Raw genomic sequence first — 20335 nt, forward strand, 5'->3', positions numbered from 1 at the left:
TCTCGTGACTTCTTTGGCCATGGCCATCGCCAAGTCGTCTCGAGTCACGTGTTCTCTGCTCCCTCAAAGCACAAGAACGGCGCACCATGTATGAACTCGAGTGAACTGCATCAAGCTTTATACCGACGCGGATGGATTATTGGACCTTTAATGCGTCAATTTAACTCGAGCTGCACCATTAGTTTTTTAGATAGATTCCAGAAGCTAATATTAATGCGGATTCATGTTTGATGCTTATGTCCAAATCGTTTGTTATTCCGCAGATGTGTTGCCCCTATTGCACAAGCCCTTGTAAACCTTCTGTTACTTCCGGTTTTTGGGAAGTTTCTAAATTATGTTTGGTTTATTTTCCTACTGGATTTTTCGACCGGTTTTGTTCTTTTTTCAAGTTTGCATTTTCCATTAATATTGTCATTTTCTTCTTTTCCTGTTTGTTTTTATTTTTTCTCATCCATTATTTATTTTTATTTTTAAACTTACGAAGAATTTTGAAATTCATAATTTGTTCAGATTTTTGATTTCTTTCCAAATTCACTTGAAATTCATGAGTATTTTTAAATATGTGAAAAATATATATTCACGAAAAAAATCACAAACTTTTTCCATATTCGCCGACATATTTTAATCAATCTTTTTGTTTTGCAAATTTTGATATATTATATGTATTTTTCTGAATTAGGATGATTTAGTTATGATTTTTCCAAGTTTGAAAATTGCCATATTGTCCCGGTTTGTGTCTCCGACCGGGACTATAGTTTAGACCCCTTTAGTGCCGGTTCGTGGCACGAACCGGTACTAAAGGTTGGCCCTTTAGTACCGGTTTGTGCCACAAACCGGGACTAAAGGGGCTCGTGGGGCCCCGGCCTGACGCCAGCCTGCCAGCACCCCTTTAATACCGGTTCGTGGCACGAACCGATACAAAAGGCTCAACACGAACCGACACTAATGCATAGTCATTCGAACCGGTACTAATGGTACCATTAGTACCGGGTCAAAATCGAACCGGGACTAATGTGTCTCATATAAGGTCCTTTTTCTACTAGTGATAGCTCTCCGAGGCCAAACGAGCTACGGGCTATGGCAGTACGGAAACAACCGGGCGAGATCCGCTGTACCGTGCCACAAGGTGGCCGCGGGCGGCAAAGTGGGTCATCGCTTCCTTCCTCACATCTACGATCATGATGCGCAGAGACATGTCACAGGCATGAGCAGGTCTGTTTTTCTTTTTTTCGGATGGAAAAAATATTTCTTTTTTTTGCGGATGATGAGCAGGTCTGTTTTCCACAAGTAGCCTGCTGACGCATTGACGGAGACCTTCTTGCCATCTGCGACCTTTCTCGTGACTTCTTTGGCCATGGCCATCGCCAAGTCGTCTCGAGTCACGTGTTCTCTGCTCCCTCAAAGCACAAGAACGGCGCACCATGTATGAACTCGAGTGAACTGCATCAAGCTTTATACCGAAGCCGATTGATTATTGGACCTTTAATGCGTCAATTTAACTCGGGCTGCACCATTAGTTTTTTAGATAGATTCCGGAAGCTAATATTTATGCGGATTCATGTTCGATGCTTATGTCCAAATCGTTTGTTATTCCGCAGATGTGTTGCCCCTATTGCACAAGCCCTTGTAAACCTTCTGTTACTTCCGGTTTTTGGGAAGTTTCTAAATTATGTTTGGTTTATTTTCCTACTTGGTTTTTCGACCGGTTATGTTCTTTTTTCTAGTTTGCATTTTCCATTAATATTGTCATTTTCTTCTTTTCCTGTTTGTTTTTATTTTTTCTCATCCATTATTTATTTTTATTTTTAAAATTACGAAGAATTTTGAAATTCATAATTTGTTCAGATTTTTGATTTCTTTCCAAATTCACTTGAAATTCATGAGTATTTTTAAATTTGTCAAAAATATATATTCACGAAAAAAATCACAAACTTTTTCCATATTCGCCGACATATTTTTATCAACCTTTTTGTTCTGCAAATTTTGATATATTATATGTATTTTTCTGAATTAGGATGATTTATATAGTTATGATTTTTCCAAGTTTGAAAATTTCCATATAGTCCCGGTTTGTGTCTCCAACCGGGACTATAGGTTAGACCCTGTCGTGGGAAACGAACACCTATGGGGCAGGGCCCCTTTCGGTCCGGCAGGGAGCGGGGATCGCACGAAGAGCGGATCGAGGCGAGCACACGAGCGATTTTACCCAGCTTCGGAGCTCTCCGGAGAGATAATACTCCTACTGCTGCTTTGCGGTTGTATTATGTTCTTGCTCGAGAGCGTAGGAGTGTTCTGGTTTCGAATGAGTCGAACCCCCTCTACGTTGCGCATGGGCCTCCTTTTATATGCTCAAGGGGTCACCGACAGGTGGCAACGCATGCAGGGGTACAAATGTAAAAAGAGCTGCGGTTGGTACAGCTACCTCTACAGTGCATCCTACCTAACTCTGATGGCAGGGGACAAGAGCATTTAATGCCCGTCTGCATCGCCCAAACAGTGCAGAAAAGCGACCGTTAGGGGCGCCACCGTTCGCCACGATGGCCATCTTGTCATCTCCGCTTGCCACCTCGCACCGCTTGGCTGCACAGCCTCTCGCCACGTGCGCCTGGAACGTTCTTGTGGCGACACGTCGACGGATGTGCTGGAGAGTGGGCGCAGAGGGGCGACCTGTCGCGGCAAGCGCCTTGTTGCGATCGTTGTCTTGTCGCGCCCGGAAGCTTGTCGCTCGCCGGGTCTTGCCGGGACGCGGGGTGCGTCGCGGCAAGTTCCTTGAAATGCCTTGGTTGGCCTTCCCGGCAAGCTCCTCTGGCCGGGGCCCTAACCTTCCCGGCAAGCTCCTCTCGCCGGGGCCTTGTCTTCTCAGTTAAAACACTTTCTTCTTGAATGGCTCCAATAGGAACTACAGAGGATCTTGGCGGTCACCCGGCAAGCCCTGCCGCGGGGTGCTACGACTGCCCGTGCACAAGTTCGGGATACTAAGGTACCCCTACTTTAGTACACTGACAGGAGCCCCCGGGCCTGGTCCAAACACGGTGCCGAGCGCTGTTGGGCCAGGCCCAAAACAGGGCACGGGCACTCGCGGCCTGGGTCCACGCCGTATCTGACTCCGTATCCATCGCGCCCTCCCGTAACGGCACGCGTCAAATGCGGCGTCGTGGGCGATTCTTTATTCGGAAGAAGCGTAACATTCGCCTCCTCCTCTTTATAAGCAGGGGAAACAGGGGTAGTTCCCCCATCTTCGCCACTTGCGGTTCCAATCTCAGAGATCTCCGCCGCTCCCCTCCGCTTCCAAAGCCGAAAGAGAGCAGCGTTCCGCCCCCCATCGCCGCCGTCGCCGCCAACGCCCTCGATCTCCCCCACCACCTCCGCCATGGCCCCGAAGACCGTGAAGGGTGTGAAGTCGGCCGAGGCGCTGCGGCTCGAGGCACTGCGAAAGGAGCGGGCAACTTTCCCCCCTGAGCTCTCCGCGAAGGAGCTGAGGGAGTGGTTCTATCTCTTCTGGTCGACGGAGACGCGAGCGCATCCGCGCACCAAGGTACTCTCCGCCGCCGCTTCCGCTTCGAAACGGGCTCCAAACGGATACCCCTTCTTTGTGCTGTTCTTCTACTGCGGGCTCTGCCCGCCCTTCTCTGAGTTCTTCTGCGATATCATGAACACCTACGGGTTCCATCTCATTGACTTCACCCCCAATGTTGTCCTAACCATGGCGGTTTTCGCACATCTCTGCGAGAACTTTGTCGGAATCCACCCAAACGTAGCCCTTTTCCGCCACTACTTCATGCCCCGGGTCGAGAGAGGAGAGCCCTTAGCTGGCGGGATCGCCTGGATCTCGAGAGCCGGCAAGAAGGAGACGTATCTGGAGGGGGAGCTCCGCAGCAAATGGGATGAGTGGAGAGCAGAATGGTGCTGGATCGTTGAGGAGAACCCGCAGCCGTTCACTGCCCTGCGCCAAACCCCAGCAGTGCGCGGCAATGATTGGAGCGCCCTGGCGGTGGACGATGCTAGGCTGAAGATCGCCACCACCCGGATCTTGTGACTCAGGCTTGTCGGGCTCACTGTAGGCGCTGTTGGCGCGGACTTTCTTCGCCGCCGCATCGCCCCTCTGCAGGAGAGGGGGAGGCCCACCTGGCTGTTCGGGGGCCCGGCGGACATCATGAGGCTGCGCCCGGGCCTCAACTTCAATTTCACTGTCTTGGAGTTCGATGCGATGCTCAAGGATCTGTTTAAGCACGACCCCAATCATCCCGAGTGGTTCAGGCTGCCGCAGGGCGTCGTTCCGTTGTGTGACAACTCCTCGCTCGATCGCATCCGTGCAATGATGCCGGAGTGCGAATCGGATGGAATTATTCCAACTTGGCAGGAGCCTGCCGACGACGTCGTGAAATAGTTCTTCGATAGCTTGGTGGAGGTGGCGGTCCGCGCCGACGAGCAGAGGAGCCTCACCCAAGACACCACCGAAGACGAGATGCGGCGCATCGCCACCAGGGCGGAAGAGGCGGCGGCGGCCGTCGCCGCGGGCGAGTTTGGGTTTACTGTGGAGGAGGCAGAGGCAGCCGAGGTGGCAAGCCTTGCCGATCAAGACGAGCTTGTCAGGGAAATCATCGGCGAGGGAAGGTCCGAAGCCGAATCGAGCGAGCTCGCCAAGGGTGCAAGCGGCCAGCCGTCTTCAAGCAACTTGCCGCAAGCGGAGCTCCCAGTGCAGCCCCCCAGCTCCACCAAGACGGCGCCTCCGCAGGACCGGAGACGTAGCAGGGCGGCAGACGGGCCAACAACCGCCGCACCGCGGGACACGCTCCGCCGCGACAAGCACCGTTGCCGCGGGAGCATCTCACGCCGCTGCGGCAACTGGAGCGGGGTCCTCTTGGACCGTCACTTCTGATCCTGCTGCAGCTCCCGCCAAGCGGCCAAGGGAGCCTACTCCTCCGCCTCGTCGTGCCGAAGGAGGACCGGACTTCGACCTCTCCGCGCTCAGCTCCGACGAGGAGGAAGAAGAGTAAGATTTTTTCTGTTGTACTTATATTTCTTCAATTCTTGCTGTTTCTTGTCTTGTATCTGATCTGCTTTCTTCTGAACCTTGTTCCTTTTCAGGACTCTGGCCCAGAGAGCGGCGAAGAGAGCCAAGGTCCCCGTGGTTGTCATCGAGGACGATCCTGTTGTGACGACAGAGGGTGCGTCCGAGACCACCTTGTCGGACCCGGCAACTACTCCCCGAAGCAGCCCCCAGCGCAGACCCCAGCGTAAGTATTTGTTCACTTCTTGTTGTCGGGCGCGCATGGGTGCTCTTTCCTTTACCGACATCTGACTGTTGGTTTGTTTGTGTAGGAGCAGAACAGGCTCACCAGGAGCAACTGGAAGCCGCCCCTGAGGTGCTATCTGCTTCGACTACGCCGCCAAGGGATGATTCCCCGGCAAGGGAGCGCTCTCCGGCAAGGGAGAGGTCCCCGGCAAGGGGCAGTTCTCCGGCAAGGGACGGGACCAGCGACCCCCCGGTGGTGGAGCCCATGACTACAGAGCCCAGCACAGGTAATCCTTCTTGTCAGAAAACTTCCCTTGGGTTCTTCTTCTTCTGATCTTCTTTTTAGATTTTTGCTTGACTTTTTCTCCCTCTTCCCGTCTTCAGATCCACCTTCCACGGAGCCAATGGAGACTGAAGCCACCGGCAAGGAGAACGTGCGCGACAACACTGATGACGCCGCCGCCTCCGAGGAGGAGGCTGGCGCTGATGATCCTGGCAGCGAAGAGGCCGCCAAGGCTGTTGGCGCAGGAGCTGGCCAGGGATCCGGCGATCGCACTAACGACCCTGGGGCCGCAGGAGCGCAAGGCGCTACACCGACCGCCGATCCCTCCGCTGCTGACGCAGCGCCAGGCTCCGAAGAGCCCCAGCCCGGCGCCTACTTGAAGGCTGGCGACGGGGTCTTCATCAAGCTTCCCTGGGCGTCAAGCTCCAGGGCGCCGGTCGAAGGAGAGACTTTTGATGGGGAGGTGCTCGCCTCTGCGGGGCTGACGCTAGTCGACGCGCCAAGCAGCAGCAGCGGCGAGTGTGAGGAGGAGCAGCTGCTCCGGAAGCTAGTGTTGCTCTACCACGCCTGACAAGCCAAGGTGGAACCCTGGGAAGCGCTTGTCGCGCAGGCGGGAGCAGATATTGAGAAGCACGCGGAGGAGCTCCGGGAACGTAATCAGGAAGCTCTTTAGTCTATTGCAGAGGAGCGCGCGCAGCTTGTCGAGGCGCGGAAGGCCTTCCTCCTCGAGAAGGCTGAAGCCGAAGAGTAACAGCGGCTTGCCGCCGAGGAGCTGTCCATGCGGGAAGGCGAGCTGACACAGCGGAAAGTCAATCTGGACAGCTATGAGGAGGAGCTGGCTGCGCGCGAGCAAGCACTTGGCGGGGCTCTCAAGGAGGCAAAAGATGCTGCCGCAGCTGCTGAGGCCTCCAAGAAGGAGCTGGAAGTGAAAGTGGTGCAGCTAGAGGCCGATTTGAAGGCGATGAATGAAGAGCTTGCCGCGCTCCAACGCGAGCGCGAGAAGGACGCCCTCGCCCACGGCGAGCTGCAGGGTCGCCATCTCAAGAGGGGCAAAGAGCTGAGCGCCGCCAAAGACTACAATGCCGATCTCGAGTTGAAGCTGGCTACGCTGACTGAGACGCTGGACGGCGCCAAGAAGCAGGAGGAGGCCTTGAAGGAGGAGATCAAGGCCAACGAGGCGCTGCTGACGAGGGCCGCCGAAACCCAGAACACCTTCAGAGATACTGTGGAGCTCTGGACTGACGGCCTCGTGAACATCGCCGTGGTCATCGACGAGGAGCTGGCGCAGCTGGAAATGGAGGGTTTCGGGTATTCCTCCGACGAGGACCTCCAGCCCAGCGCCAAGCTCACTCTATTCTTCAAGGGCGTGGCGACGGCCCTCCAGCAACTCCGGGAAAGGATCCCAAAGCAGCTGGCCGACGAGTCGCGCACGATCTGCGCCAGAGTTCTGGAGAAGGTGTTGGTGAAGGTGGCCTTCTGCAACCCGGGCCTCAACCTCACCAACGTCCTCAAGAAGCTGCCGGCGGGTGCTGATCTTGAAGAGCTCAAGGCCCTTGTCGCACCCATTGTGGACAAGTTGAATGAAGTCAGGAGGGTTGATGGCGGTCGCGTAGATTAGGCCGCATGTTTTCTCCTTTTCTTGCCGCTGCTAGTCATGTTACGAGAACAATTCAGTTAGTGCTGCGACAAGTTATCTTTGTAATATAACTTCTTCTTGGGCAGTATTTGCTATGTTATTTCCTTTACTTGATTCCTTCCTTTGTATGTTTTTACCCTACACTTTCAGAGAACTTGCCGGCGCAGGCACCCTTGCCGCGAGCGCTGAGTGCGAGACATCAGCAGCCTGCTGGCGGTGTCGCTTCCGGCAAAAAACCTTGTCGCGACTAGTCGCGGCACACTTAAGTTGTTGAGCGGACTCGAAACAAAGTAAGGGCGCAACTAGCTACGATTTGGTTCCTCCGCGCACAGGTTTTCCATACAAAGCATGGCCGTTCAAGGAAGATAACTCAAAAAATTTAAAACTAATTGTGCTCAAACTTTGGCAACTTAGCTTTTCTGTCGTTTGCGTCCCGGCAAGGCGATACTTTTTTTGAACGACGCCACCCCCAGACCGAAAATGGCCAGGATAAAGGGATCGTCTGGAGAGCTTGAGCTAGCTGGTGTATCTGCTTGGAATGGAACTGGCACGCTTCACACTTGGTTACTTGGGCAGTTGCATCCTGGAGGGCTGTCGGCCAAAAGAAACCTTGCCGGAATGCTTTGCCGGCAAGTGCTCTTGCGCCAATGTGATGACCACATATGCCTCCATGTATCTCCGCCAACAGCTTCTGTCCCTCTTCCCGGGGAATGCACTTCAATTTCACACTGTTGAATCTCCTTCTGTACAGTATGTCGTCGACAAACTGGTAAATACTTGATTGCCGGGCTACTCTCTCCGCTTGTTCTTGATCTTCGGGAAGCTCTCCTGTCTGAAGGAAATGGACGATATGCTGCGCCCATGCTGGAGCTTGCGGCTCGACAACAAGGGCTAAAGGCACATATGCTGCTGCGGGAACATCCGCTTCTACGGCGAGAACCTGCGGCTTAGCCGGAGCTTGATGTTCCCCGACAAGCTTGCCGAAGCAAAACTTGTCGGGAGTGTCTGCTTCAGCGGAACAAACCCTAGGGCTTGTCGGAGCAGACTGCTCCTTAGCACTCTTGGCGTTGATTTTAGGGACCTTCTTGGCGGCGGCTTCGGGGAGCTCTGCCGGAAAATAGTCACCAGAAACCAACTTCCTCTTCTTGCTCTGCCCAGTCGATGGTGCTACAGATGGTTGAGTTAGTTTGAGCATGAAAATCCCTGGTTCCACAGGTAACTTAAGTGCAGCGCACTTTGACAAGCCATCAGCGATGTCGTTCTGGGCTCTTGGAACATGTTCCATCTGTAGGCCGTCAAATTGCTCTTCTAGCCTTCTCACTTCATCAATGTAAGCTTCCATCAACGGACTCTGATAGTCTTTGTTTACTTGACGGACGACAAGCTACGAGTCACCCTTGACAATGAGCTTCTTGATCCCAAGGTCTGCCGTGATCCTGAGACCGGCAAGCAAGCCTTCATATTCTGCAGTATTATTTGTCGCTTGCTCCTTGGGAAAGTGCATCTGGACCACGTACTTGAGGTGCTCTCCGGTGGGTGCGACAAGTAACACGCCCGCACCGGCGCCTTGCAGCGAGAAGGCACCATCAAAATACATGATCCACTCTTTACTTGCTTCCTTGACGGGGATGCTCGTCTCTGGAGTTTCTTCATCAGGTGTTGGCGTCCATTCTACTATGAATTCTGCCAATCCTCGGCTCTGGATAGTTGAAGTACTCTCAAACCTGAGGCCAAAGATTGACAGTTCCAGTGCCCACTCGACAATCCTGCCTGTTGCTTCTGGATTCTGCAATATCCTTTTCAACGGAAACCGAGTGACAACTGTGATCTCATGTGCTTGGAAGTAATGGCGCAGCTTCCTCGAGGCCATGAGAAGGCCGAAAAGCAACTTTTGCACACCAGAGTACCTTGACCTAGACCCCTATAGAAGGGAGCTGACAAACTAAACTGGGCGCTGCACCATTTTCTTCTGTTTCTCTTCATGTGTCTGCGTAGATCCTTCCTTGTCGGGACCAGAGCTTGTCGGGGAAGCCCCCTGCTTGTCACTGGATGCGTCTGACATTGTTGCCGGCTCATCATCCGCCTCCCTATCCGCTACTAACGCAGCACTAACCACTTGATTGGTTGCCCCTAGGTATAGCAGCAACTTCTCTTGTGGCTTAGGTGCGACAAGTATTGGAGTGGAGGACAGGTATCTCTTCAAGTCCTGCAGCGCAGCCTCCGCTTCTGTTGTCCATTTCATTTGACTTGCCTTTTTCAAAATTTTGAAAAACGGCAGGGCGCGTTCAGCAGACTTAGAGATAAACCTGCTGAGAGCAGCCATGCAACCGGCAAGTCTTCGTACATCCTTGACGCGCTTCGGTGCTTCAATTTGCTCAATGGCCTTGATCTTGTCGGGATTGGCTTCAATTCCCCTTTGAGACACGAAGAACCCGAGAAGCTTGCCGGAGGGGACTCCAAACACACACTTCTCGGGGTTCAACTTGAGGTTGATCTTGCGCAGATTTGCAAAGGTCTCGTCCAAATCTTGGATCAGAGTTGCTCTGTCTTTGCTCTTGACCACTATGTCATCCATGTAAGCTTGTACATTTCTGTGCAACTGTGGCTCAAAAGCTTCGTGAACTACCCTTGCAAATGTTGAACCAGCATTCTTTAGTCCGAAAGGCATCCGTACAAAACAGTATGTGCCACATGGAGTGATGAATGCGGTTTTCTCCTCATCCTCTTCTGCCATGAAGATCTGATGATATCCTGAATATGCGTCAAGAAATGAAAGCAAATCACATCCTGCCGTGGAGTCAACAATCTGGTCAATGCGCGGCAAGGGAAATGGATCTTTGGGACAAGCTTTATTAACATCAATAAAGTCAATACAAAGCCTCCATTTCCCGTTTTCCTTGCGCACGACTATAGGATTGGCCAGCCACGTAGGATGGAGCACTCCTCTGACAAGGCCTGCTGCTTCCAACTTCTTGATCTCTTCCGCGATGAACTCTTGGCGCTCCACTGCTTGCTTCCTGACTTTCTGCTTGACGGGCCACGCGTGAGGACAGACGGCAAGGTGGTGCTCAATTACTTTCCTGGGAACACCGGGGATGTCAGACGGCTGCCATACAAACACGTCGACATTCGCCCGTAAGAAAGCAACGAGCGCGCTTTCCTATTTAGGGTCAAGCGTGGCACTGATGGTGAAGGTACCACCAGTGCCGTCCTCCTTGGCGGCCACTTTCTTGGTCTCTGGTGAAGCTGTTTTTGTCTTCTTACACTTGCCGGTGGAGCTCGATGGTGCGTCCTTAACGGTAGCGCAGCACTCCAAAGAGGTGCGCTTGCCGGAGTGGGCATTAGAGCTCTTGCCGGACTTGGTCTTTTTCTTCCCTCCAGGCGCTTCAGCGGCAAGTGGCTTGCATTCTGCTGCGGCTGCTGCTTCCCGATAGATCATGTCAGTGCAGATAAGGGCATCCTTCTTGTCGCCAGGGACAGAAATGACACTTATCGGACCGGGCATCTTCAGTATGTTGTATGCATAGTGAGAGGATGCCATGAACTTGGCGAGTGCTGGACGGCCAAGTATTCCATTGTAGGGCAATGGAAAATCGGCAACGTCAAAAGTGACCCTCTCAGTTCTGAAGTTTAGCTCGCTGCCGGATGTTACCGGCAACGTGATCTTCCCCTTCGGCTTGCTCCTTCCCGGGTTGATTCCTTGGTATGTGCCAGTCTCTTCGAGCTCGCTGTCGGGGATCTGGAGCTTCTGGAGTACCGCTGAGGAGATCAGATTCAAGCCGGCCCCGCTGTCAACTAGCATCTTTGTAACCTTGAGGTTGCGGATGGTTGGTGAGACCAACAACGGCAAGCACCCAACCGCAGTTATGCGATCAGGGTGATCCTCAACATCAAAGATGATAGGCGTGCTGGACCACTTCAGAGGCTTGCGTGACTCAACTGATGGTTCTGCTGCATTAACTTCCCGCACCCACTGTTTGAGCTGGCGGTGCGAAGTATGCAGAGAAGCACCGCCGTCAACGCACAGAACCTCTGTGGCTTTCTGAAACTCCTGCTCGTCGGCCTCATCATCATCCATCTCCTCATCGTCGTCTTCATCTTCGTCTTTGTCGCGGCCGCGGGGAGGCCTGTCTCCTTGCCGCTGTTTGGCCTTGCCGTGGCGTCCCCCCCGGCCGGGACGCTTCTTGCCGGATCCTCCAGTACCTTCCTGGGCCTTCTCCTTGTCGCGTCACTCGTACTCAACCTTTTGCGGCTCAACGAGCTGCTCGACCTTCTTGCAACTTTGGAGGTCATGGCCCTTGGTGCGGTGGATCTTGCAATACTGCTTGTCGGAGCCGCCCTACTTGTCGGCGGCCGCCACAGGTTCGGTTTCCTGGGCGCCACCTCCGTTGCCAGACTGCTCAACGGCTAGCACATCTTTGCCCTTCTTCCTTCTGTTGTTCCACCTCCGGTTTTTCCTTGCCGGGGCGGCATCCTCACTGTCAGACCCCCCTGCTCCTGTGTTCTCTCCAGGGAGTTTCCTCCCTTCCTCAGCACGTGCACACTTGTCGGCCAGGGCGTAGAGCTCACTGACGTCTCTGATCTTGCACATCGCCATTTCCTCCCTCATCCTGTGGTTTTGCATGTTCTGATGGAACGCGCTGATGACTGCGGCAGGGTGGACATCTGGGATGTTACGCTGCACTTGGCTGAATCTCTGAATGTATTTGCGCAGGGGCTCTCCTTCCTTCTGGGCGAGCAGGTGAAGATCACTCTCCTGGCCATGAGGCTTGTGGCCGCCTGTAAAGGCGCCGACAAACTGATGGCACAGATCTGCCCAGGAGGATATGGAGTTGTCCGGCAAGTGCATGAGCCAGGACCTGACGTTGGGCTTGAGCACCAGCGGGAAGTAGTTGGCGAGGATCTTGTCGTCGCGCCCCCCGGCAGCTTGCACCGCAATGGTGTAGATGCTTAGGAACTCCGACGGATGCAACATGTCGTCGTACTTCTCTGGTACATCTGGCTTGAAGTTCTTTGTACTGGGCCACTGGACTTGCCGCAGCTCACGAGTGAACGTAGGGCAACCTACCGCGTACGGCAAGTCGCCTGGTTCCCCTAGCGCATGCATGTCGACAGTGGGCCCAGCGCGCTGGTCTGACTGACGCCGCGCTTCTCTTCGATGCTCGATGCGTGTACGAGCGTCTTCTTGCTGTCGCTCTTGAAGAACTTGGCGCTGATCGCGGGGAGCTCGAGGATCTGATGACGCTGCGGAGTCAGTGTCGAGGTTGACCCGGCGAGTCGGCGATCTTGGCCTTCGGGGTGGAGAGTGCATGGTGGTTGCACCTCCACCGGTCTTGTCGCCATCGGCTCGCGTCCGGCAATCTTGCCGCGGCTGTGATGTAGCTGGCTGCCGTGGAGTGTCGCCGTTGGCGAAGCCGATGAGGCTCTGAATGGTGGCCCTCCAATCGTCGATCTTGTCCGCCGTTGGAGGGTAATCCAGGAGCAGTTGGGCTCGGGCCAACGCTTCTTCTGGAGTCTTCGGTGGTGGCGGTGAGCGGTGCGAGGAGCGGGATATGGTCGGACTTCCAACTGGGTTGGAAGGAGCAGTACCCCGTCCAGGCGACCGTACCTCACTCGTGTCGGCATGCTGGCGTGCATGCTGGTCTTGACTTCCCCGAGATCCACCAGCTTGGCCTTGTTCCAACGCGCGTATGGTGCTGCGAGCACCATGACGCTATCAGTCCCGCGCCTCCTGAGATGCGCGCGGTGCATGTACGGACGCTGAAGTTTGCGGGGCCTTGTCTTTGGACCTGGTAGCAGCGTGAGCTCCCTCGTCGGCGCCCGTTCCTCCGCCGGCGTCTACCCTACCGCCCGTTTGCTCCTGTGGCTACGGGATCGACGTGGACGGACCAGCCACCTCTGAAGCCTTCTTCTTTGGTGGCATGTCGATAAAGATGATGATGAACTGGCTCGCGTGAACACCGGATCGGGTTCACACAACCTCGACTTCCCCTACCTGGCACGCCAAAGATGTCTTGGGAAACGAACACCTATGGGGCAGGGCCCCTTTCGGTCCGGCAGGGAGCGGGGATCGCACGAAGAGCGGATCGAGGCGAGCACACGAGCGATTTTACCCAGCTTTAGAGCTCTCCGGAGAGATAATACTCCTACTGCTGCTTTGCGGTTGTATTATGTTCTTGCTCGAGAGCGTAGGAGTGTTCTGGTTTCGAATGAGTCGAACCCCCTCTACGTTGCGCAAGGGCCTCCTTTTATATGCTCAAGGGGTCACCGACAGGTGGCAACACATGCAGGGGTACAAATGTAAAAAGAGCTGCGGTTGGTACAGCTACCTCTACAGTGCATCCTACCTAACTCTGACGGCAGGGGACAAGAGCATTTAATGCCCGTCTGCGTCGCCCAAACAGTGCAGAAAAGCGACCGTTAGGGGCGCCACCGTTCGCCATGATGGCCATCTTGTCATCTCCACTTGCCACCTCGCACCGCTTGGCTGCACAGCCTCTCGCCACGTGCGCCTGGAACGGTCTTGTGGCGACATGTGCTGGAGCGTGGGCGCAGAGTGGCGACCTGTCGCAGCAAGCGCCTTGCCGCGGACGTTGTCTTGTCGCGCCCGGAAGCTTGTCGCTCGCCGGGTCTTGCCGGGACGCGGGGCACGTCGCGGCAAGTTCCTTGAAATGCCTTGGTTGGCCTTCCCGGCAAGCTCCTCTTGCCGGGGCCATGACCTTCCCGGCATGCTCCTCTCGCCGGGGCCTTGTCTTCTTAGTTAAAACACTTTGTTCTTGAATGGCTCCAATAGGAACTACGGAGGATCTTGGTGGTCACCCGGCAAGCCCTGCCGTGGGGTGCTGCGACTGCCCGTGCACAAGTTCGGGATACTAAGGTTCCCCTACTTTAGTACACCGACAGACCCCTTTAGTGCCGGTTCATGGCACGAACCGGTACTAAAGGTTGGCCCTTTAGTACCGGTTTGTGCCACAAACCGGGACTAAAGGGGCTCGTGGGGCCCCGGCCTGACGCCAGCCTGCCACCACCCCTTTAATACCGGTTCGTGGCACGAACCGATACTAAAGGTTCAACACGAACCGGCACTAATGCATAGTCGTTCAAACCGGTACTAATGGTACCATTAGTACCGGGCCAAAATCGAACTGGGACTAATGTGTCTCATATAAGGTCCTTTTTCTACTAGTGATAGCTCTCCGAAGCCAAACGAGCTACGGGCTATGGCAGTACAGAAACAACCGGGCGAGATCCACCATACCGTGCCACAAGGTGGCCGCGGGCGGCAAAGTGGGTCATCGCTTCCTTCCTCACGTCTATGATCACGATGCGCAGAGACATGTCAGAGGAGTGAGCTGGTCTGTTTTTCTTTTTTTCGGATGGAAAAAATATTTCTTTCTTTTTTGCGGATGATGAGCAGGTCTGTTTTCCACAAGTAGCGTGTTGACGCGTTGACGGAGACCTTCTTGCCATCTGCGACCTTTCTCGTGACTTCTTTGGCCATGGCCATCGCCAAGTCGTCTCGAGTCACGTGTTCGCTGCTCCCTCAAAGCACAAGAATGGCGCACCATGTATGAACTTGAGTGAACTGCATCAAGCTTTATACCGACGCCGATGGATTATTGGACCTTTAATGCGTCAACTTAACTCAAGCTGCACCATTAGTTTTTTAGATAGATTTCAGAAGCTAATATTTATGCGGATTCATGTTCGATGCTTATGTCCAAATCGTTTGTTATTCCGCAGATGTGTTGCCCCTATTGCACAAGCCCTTGTAAACCTTCTATTACTTCCGGTTTTTGGGAAGTTTCTAAATTATGTTTGGTTTATTTTCCTACTGGGTTTTTCGACCGGTTTTGTTCTTTTTTCTAGTTTGCATTTTCCATTAATATTGTCATTTTCTTCTTTTCCTGTTTGTTTTTATTTTTTCTCATCCATTATTTTTTTATTTTTAAAATTACGAAGAATTTTGAAATTCATAATTTGTTCAGATTTTCGATTTCTTTCCAAATTCACTTGAAATTCATGAATATTTTTAAATTCGTCACAAAATATATATTCACGAAAAAAATCACAAACTTTTTCCATATTCGCCGACATATTTTTATCAATCTTTTTGTTCTGCAAATTTTGATATATTATATGTATTTTTCTGAATTAGGATGATTTAGTTATGAGTTTTTCAAGTTTGAAAATTGCCATATAGTCCCGGTTTGTGTCTCCAACCGAGACTATAGGTTAGACCCCTTTAATGCCGGTTCGTGGCACGAACCGGTACTAAAGGTTGGCCCTTTAGTACCGGTTTGTGCCACAAACCGGGACTAAAGAGGCTCGTGGGGCCCCGGCCTGACGCCAGCCTGCCACCACCCCTTTAATACCGGTTCGTGGAACGAACCGGTACTAAAGGTTCAACACGAACCGACACTAATGCATAGTCGTTTGAACCGGTACTAATGGTACCATTAGTACCGTTAGTACCATTAGTACCGGGCCGAAATCGAACCGGGACTAATGTGTCTCATATAAGGTTTTTTTTCTGCTAGTGATAGTTCTCCGAGCCAAACGAGCTACGGGCTATGGCACAACAGAAACAACCGGGCGAGATCCACCATACCGTGCCACAAGGTGGCCGCGGGCGGCAAAGTGGGTCATCGCTTCCTTCCTCACGTCTACGATCACGATGCGCAGAGACATGTCAGAGGAGTGAGCTGGTCTATTTTTCTTTTTTTTCGGATGGAAAAAATATTTCTTTTTTTTTGCGGATGATGAGCAGGTCTGTTTTCCACAAGTAGCGTGCTGACGCGTTGACGGAGACCTTCTTGCCATCTGCGACCTTTCTCGTGACTTCTTTGGCCATGGCCATCGCCAAGTCGTCTCGAGTCACGTGTTCTCTGCTCCCTCAAAGCATAATTACGGCGCTCCATGTATGAACTTGAGTGAACTGCATCAAGCTTTATACCGACGCCGATGGATTACTGGACCTTTAATGCGTCAACTTAACTCGAGCTGCACCATTAGTTTTTTAGATAGATTCCGGAAGCTAATATTTATGCGGATTCATGTTTGATGCTTATGTCCAAATCGTTTGTTATTCCGCAGATGTGTTGCCCCTATTGCACAAGCCCTTGTAAACCTTCTGTTACTTCGGGTTTTTGGGAAGTTTCTAAATTATGTTTGGTTTATTTTCCAACTGGGTTTTTCGACCGTTTTGTTCTTTTTTCTAGTTTGCATTTTCCATTAATATTGTCATTTTCTTCTTTTCCTGTTTGTTTTTATTTTTTCTCATCCATTATTTATTATTATTTTTAAAATTACGAAGAATTTTGAAATTCATAATTTGTTCAGATTTTTGATTTCTTTCCAAATTCACTTGAAATTCATGAATATTTTTAAATTCGTCAAAAATATATATTCACGAAAAAAATCACAAACTTTTTCCATATTCGCCGACATATTTTTATCAATCTTTTTGTTCTGCAAATTTTGATATATTATATGTATTTTTCTGAATTAGGATGATTTAGTTATGAGTGTTCCAAGTTTGAAAATTGCCATATAGTCCCGGTTTGTGTCTCCAACCGGGACTATAGGTTAGCCCCTTTAATGCCGGTTCGTGGCACGAACCGGTACTAAAGGTTGTCCCTTTAGTACCGGTTTGTGCCACAAACCGGGACTAAAGAGGCTCGTGGGGCCCCGGCCTGACGCCAGCCTGCCACCACCCCTTTAAAACCGGTTCGTGGCACGAACCGGTACTAAAGGTTCAACACGAACCGGCACTAATGCATAGTCGTTCGAACCGGTACTAATGGTACCATTAGTACCGTTAGTACCATTAGTACCGGGCCGAAATCGAACCGGGACTAATGTGTCTCATATAAGGTCCTTTTTCTACTAGTGATAGCTCTCCGAGGCCAAACGAGCTACGGGCTATGGCAGTACAGAAACAACTGGGCGAGATCCACCATACCGTGCCACAAGGTGGCCGCGGGCGGCAAAGTGGGTCATCGCTTCCTTCCTCACGTCTACGATCACGATGCGCAGAGACATGTCAGAGGAGTGAGCTGGTCTGTTTTTCTTTTTTTCGGATGGAAAAAATATTTCTTTTTTTTGCGGATGATGAGCAGGTCTGTTTTCCACAAGTAGCGTGCTGACGCGTTGACGGAGACCTTCTTGCCATCTGCGACCTTTCTCGTGACTTCTTTGGCCATGGCCATCGCCAAGTCGTCTCGAGTCACGTGTTCTCTGCTCCCTCAAAGCACAAGAACATGGCACCATGTATGAACTTGAGTGAACTGGATCAAGCTTTATACCGACGCTGATGGATTATTGGACCTTTAATGCGTCAACTTAACTCGAGCTGCACCATTAGTTTTTTAGATAGATTCCGGAAGCTAATATTTATGCGGATTCATGTTCGATGCTTATGTCCAAATCGTTTGTTATTCCGCAGATGTGTTGCCCCTATTGCACAAGCCCTTGTAAACCTTCTGTTACTTCCGGTTTTTGGGAAGTTTCTAAATTATGTTTGGTTTATTTTCCAACTGGGTTTTTCGATCGGTTTTGTTCTTTTTTCTAGTTTGCATTTTCCATTAATATTTTCATTTTCTTCTTTTCCTGTTTGTTTTTATTTTTTCTCATCCATTATTTATTTTTATTTTTAAAATTACGAAGAATTTTGAAATTCATAATTTGTTCAGATTTTTGATTTCTTTCCAAATTCACTTGAAATTCATGAATATTTTTAAATTCATCAAAAATATATATTCACGAAAAAGATCATAAAGTTTTTCCATATTCACCGACATATTTTTATCAATCTTTTTGTTCAGCAAATTTTGATATATTATATGTATTTTTCTGAATTAGGATGATTTAGTTATGATTTTTCCAAGTTTGAAAATTGCCATATAGTCCTGGTTTGTGTCTCCAACCGGGACTATATGTTAGACCCCTTTAGTGCCAGTTTGTGGCACGAACCGGTACTAAAGGTTGGCCCTTTAGTACCGGTTTGTGCCACAAACCGGGACTGAAGGGGCTCGTGGGGCCCCAGCCTGACGCCAGCCTGCCACCACCCCTTTAATACCGGTTCGTGGCACGAACCAGTACTAAAGGTTCAACACGAACCGGCACTAATGCTTAGTCGTTCGAACCGGGACTAATGTGTCTCATATAAGGTCCTTTTTCTACTAGTGATAGCTCTCCGAGGCCAAACGAGCTACGGGCTATGGCAGTATAGAAACAACCGGGCGAGATCCACCATACCGTGCCACAAGGTGGCCGCGGGCGGCAAAGTGGGTCATCGCTTCCTTCCTCACGTCTACGATCACGATGCGCAGAGACATGTCAGAGGTGTGAGCAGGTTTGTTTTTCTTTTTTTTGGATGGAAAAAATATTTCTTTTTTTGCGGATCATGAGCAGGTCTGTTTTCCACAAGTAGCCTGCTGACGCGTTGACGGAGACCTTCTTTCCATCTGTGACCTTTCTCGTGACTTCTTTGGGCATGGCCATCGCCAAGTCGTCTCGAGTCACGTGTTCTCTGCTCCCTCAAAGCAGAAGAACGGCGCACCATGTATGAACTCGAGTGAACTGCATCAAGCTTTATACCGACGCCGATGGATTATTGGACCTTTAATGAGTCAATTTAACTCGAGCTGCACCATTAGTTTTTTAGATAGATTCCGGAAGCTAATATTTATGCGGATTCATGTTCGATGCTTATGTCCAAATCGTTTGTTATTCCGCAGATGTGTTGCCCCTATTGCACAAGCCCTTGTAAACCTTCTGTTACATCCGGTTTTTGGGAAGTTTCTAAATTATGTTTGGTTTATTTTCCTACTGGGTTTTTCGACCAGTTTTGTTCTTTTTTCTAGTTTGCATTTTCCATTAATATTGTCATTTTATTATTTTACTGTTTGTTTTTATTTTTTCTCATCCATTATTTATTTTTATTTTTAAAATTACGAAGAATTTTGACATTCATAATTTGTTCAGATTTTTGATTTCTTTCCAAATTCACTTGAAATTCATGAATATTTTTAAATTCGTCAAAAATATATATTCACGAAAAAAATCACAAACTTTTTCCATATTCGCCGACATATTTTTATCAATCTTTTTGTTCTGCAAATTTTGATATATTATATGTATTTTTCTGAATTAGGATGATTTAGTTATGAGTGTTCCAAGTTTGAAAATTGCCATATAGTCCCGGTTTGTGTCTCCAACCGGGACTATAGGTTAGCCCCTTTAATGCCGGTTCGTGGCACGAACCGGTACTAAAGGTTGTCCCTTTAGTACCGGTTTGTGCCACAAACCGGGACTAAAGAGGCTCGTGGGGCCCCGGCCTGACGCCAGCCTGCCACCACCCCTTTAAAACCGGTTCGTGGCACGAACCGGTACTAAAGGTTCAACACGAACCGGCACTAATGCATAGTCGTTCGAACCGGTACTAATGGTACCATTAGTACCGTTAGTACCATTAGTACCGGGCCGAAATCGAACCGGGACTAATGTGTCTCATATAAGGTCCTTTTTCTACTAGTGATAGCTCTCCGAGGCCAAACGAGCTACGGGCTATGGCAGTACAGAAACAACTGGGCGAGATCCACCATACCGTGCCACAAGGTGGCCGCGGGCGGCAAAGTGGGTCATCGCTTCCTTCCTCACGTCTACGATCACGATGCGCAGAGACATGTCAGAGGAGTGAGCTGGTCTGTTTTTCTTTTTTCGGATGGAAAAAATATTTCTTTTTTTTGCGGATGATGAGCAGGTCTGTTTTCCACAAGTAGCGTGCTGACGCGTTGACGGAGACCTTCTTGCCATCTGCGACCTTTCTCGTGACTTCTTTGGCCATGGCCATCGCCAAGTCGTCTCGAGTCACGTGTTCTCTGCTCCCTCAAAGCACAAGAACATGGCACCATGTATGAACTTGAGTGAACTGGATCAAGCTTTATACCGACGCTGATGGATTATTGGACCTTTAATGCGTCAACTTAACTCGAGCTGCACCATTAGTTTTTTAGATAGATTCCGGAAGCTAATATTTATGCGGATTCATGTTCGATGCTTATGTCCAAATCGTTTGTTATTCCGCAGATGTGTTGCCCCTATTGCACAAGCCCTTGTAAACCTTCTGTTACTTCCGGTTTTTGGGAAGTTTCTAAATTATGTTTGGTTTATTTTC

The 20335-nt window shown here is 50.7% G+C and overlaps 1 pseudogene; it reads left to right on the top strand.

The window, feature by feature from the left end:
* Window positions 1-5640: 5640 nt before the first annotated feature.
* The window catches only part of LOC123067401 (ankyrin-1-like), a 142719-nt pseudogene continuing 128024 nt past the window's right edge, over window positions 5641-20335 (top strand).

The sequence above is a fragment of the Triticum aestivum genome, chromosome 3B (assembly GCF_018294505.1).
Source record: "Triticum aestivum cultivar Chinese Spring chromosome 3B, IWGSC CS RefSeq v2.1, whole genome shotgun sequence".
Classification (NCBI taxonomy): Eukaryota; Viridiplantae; Streptophyta; class Magnoliopsida; order Poales; family Poaceae; genus Triticum; species Triticum aestivum.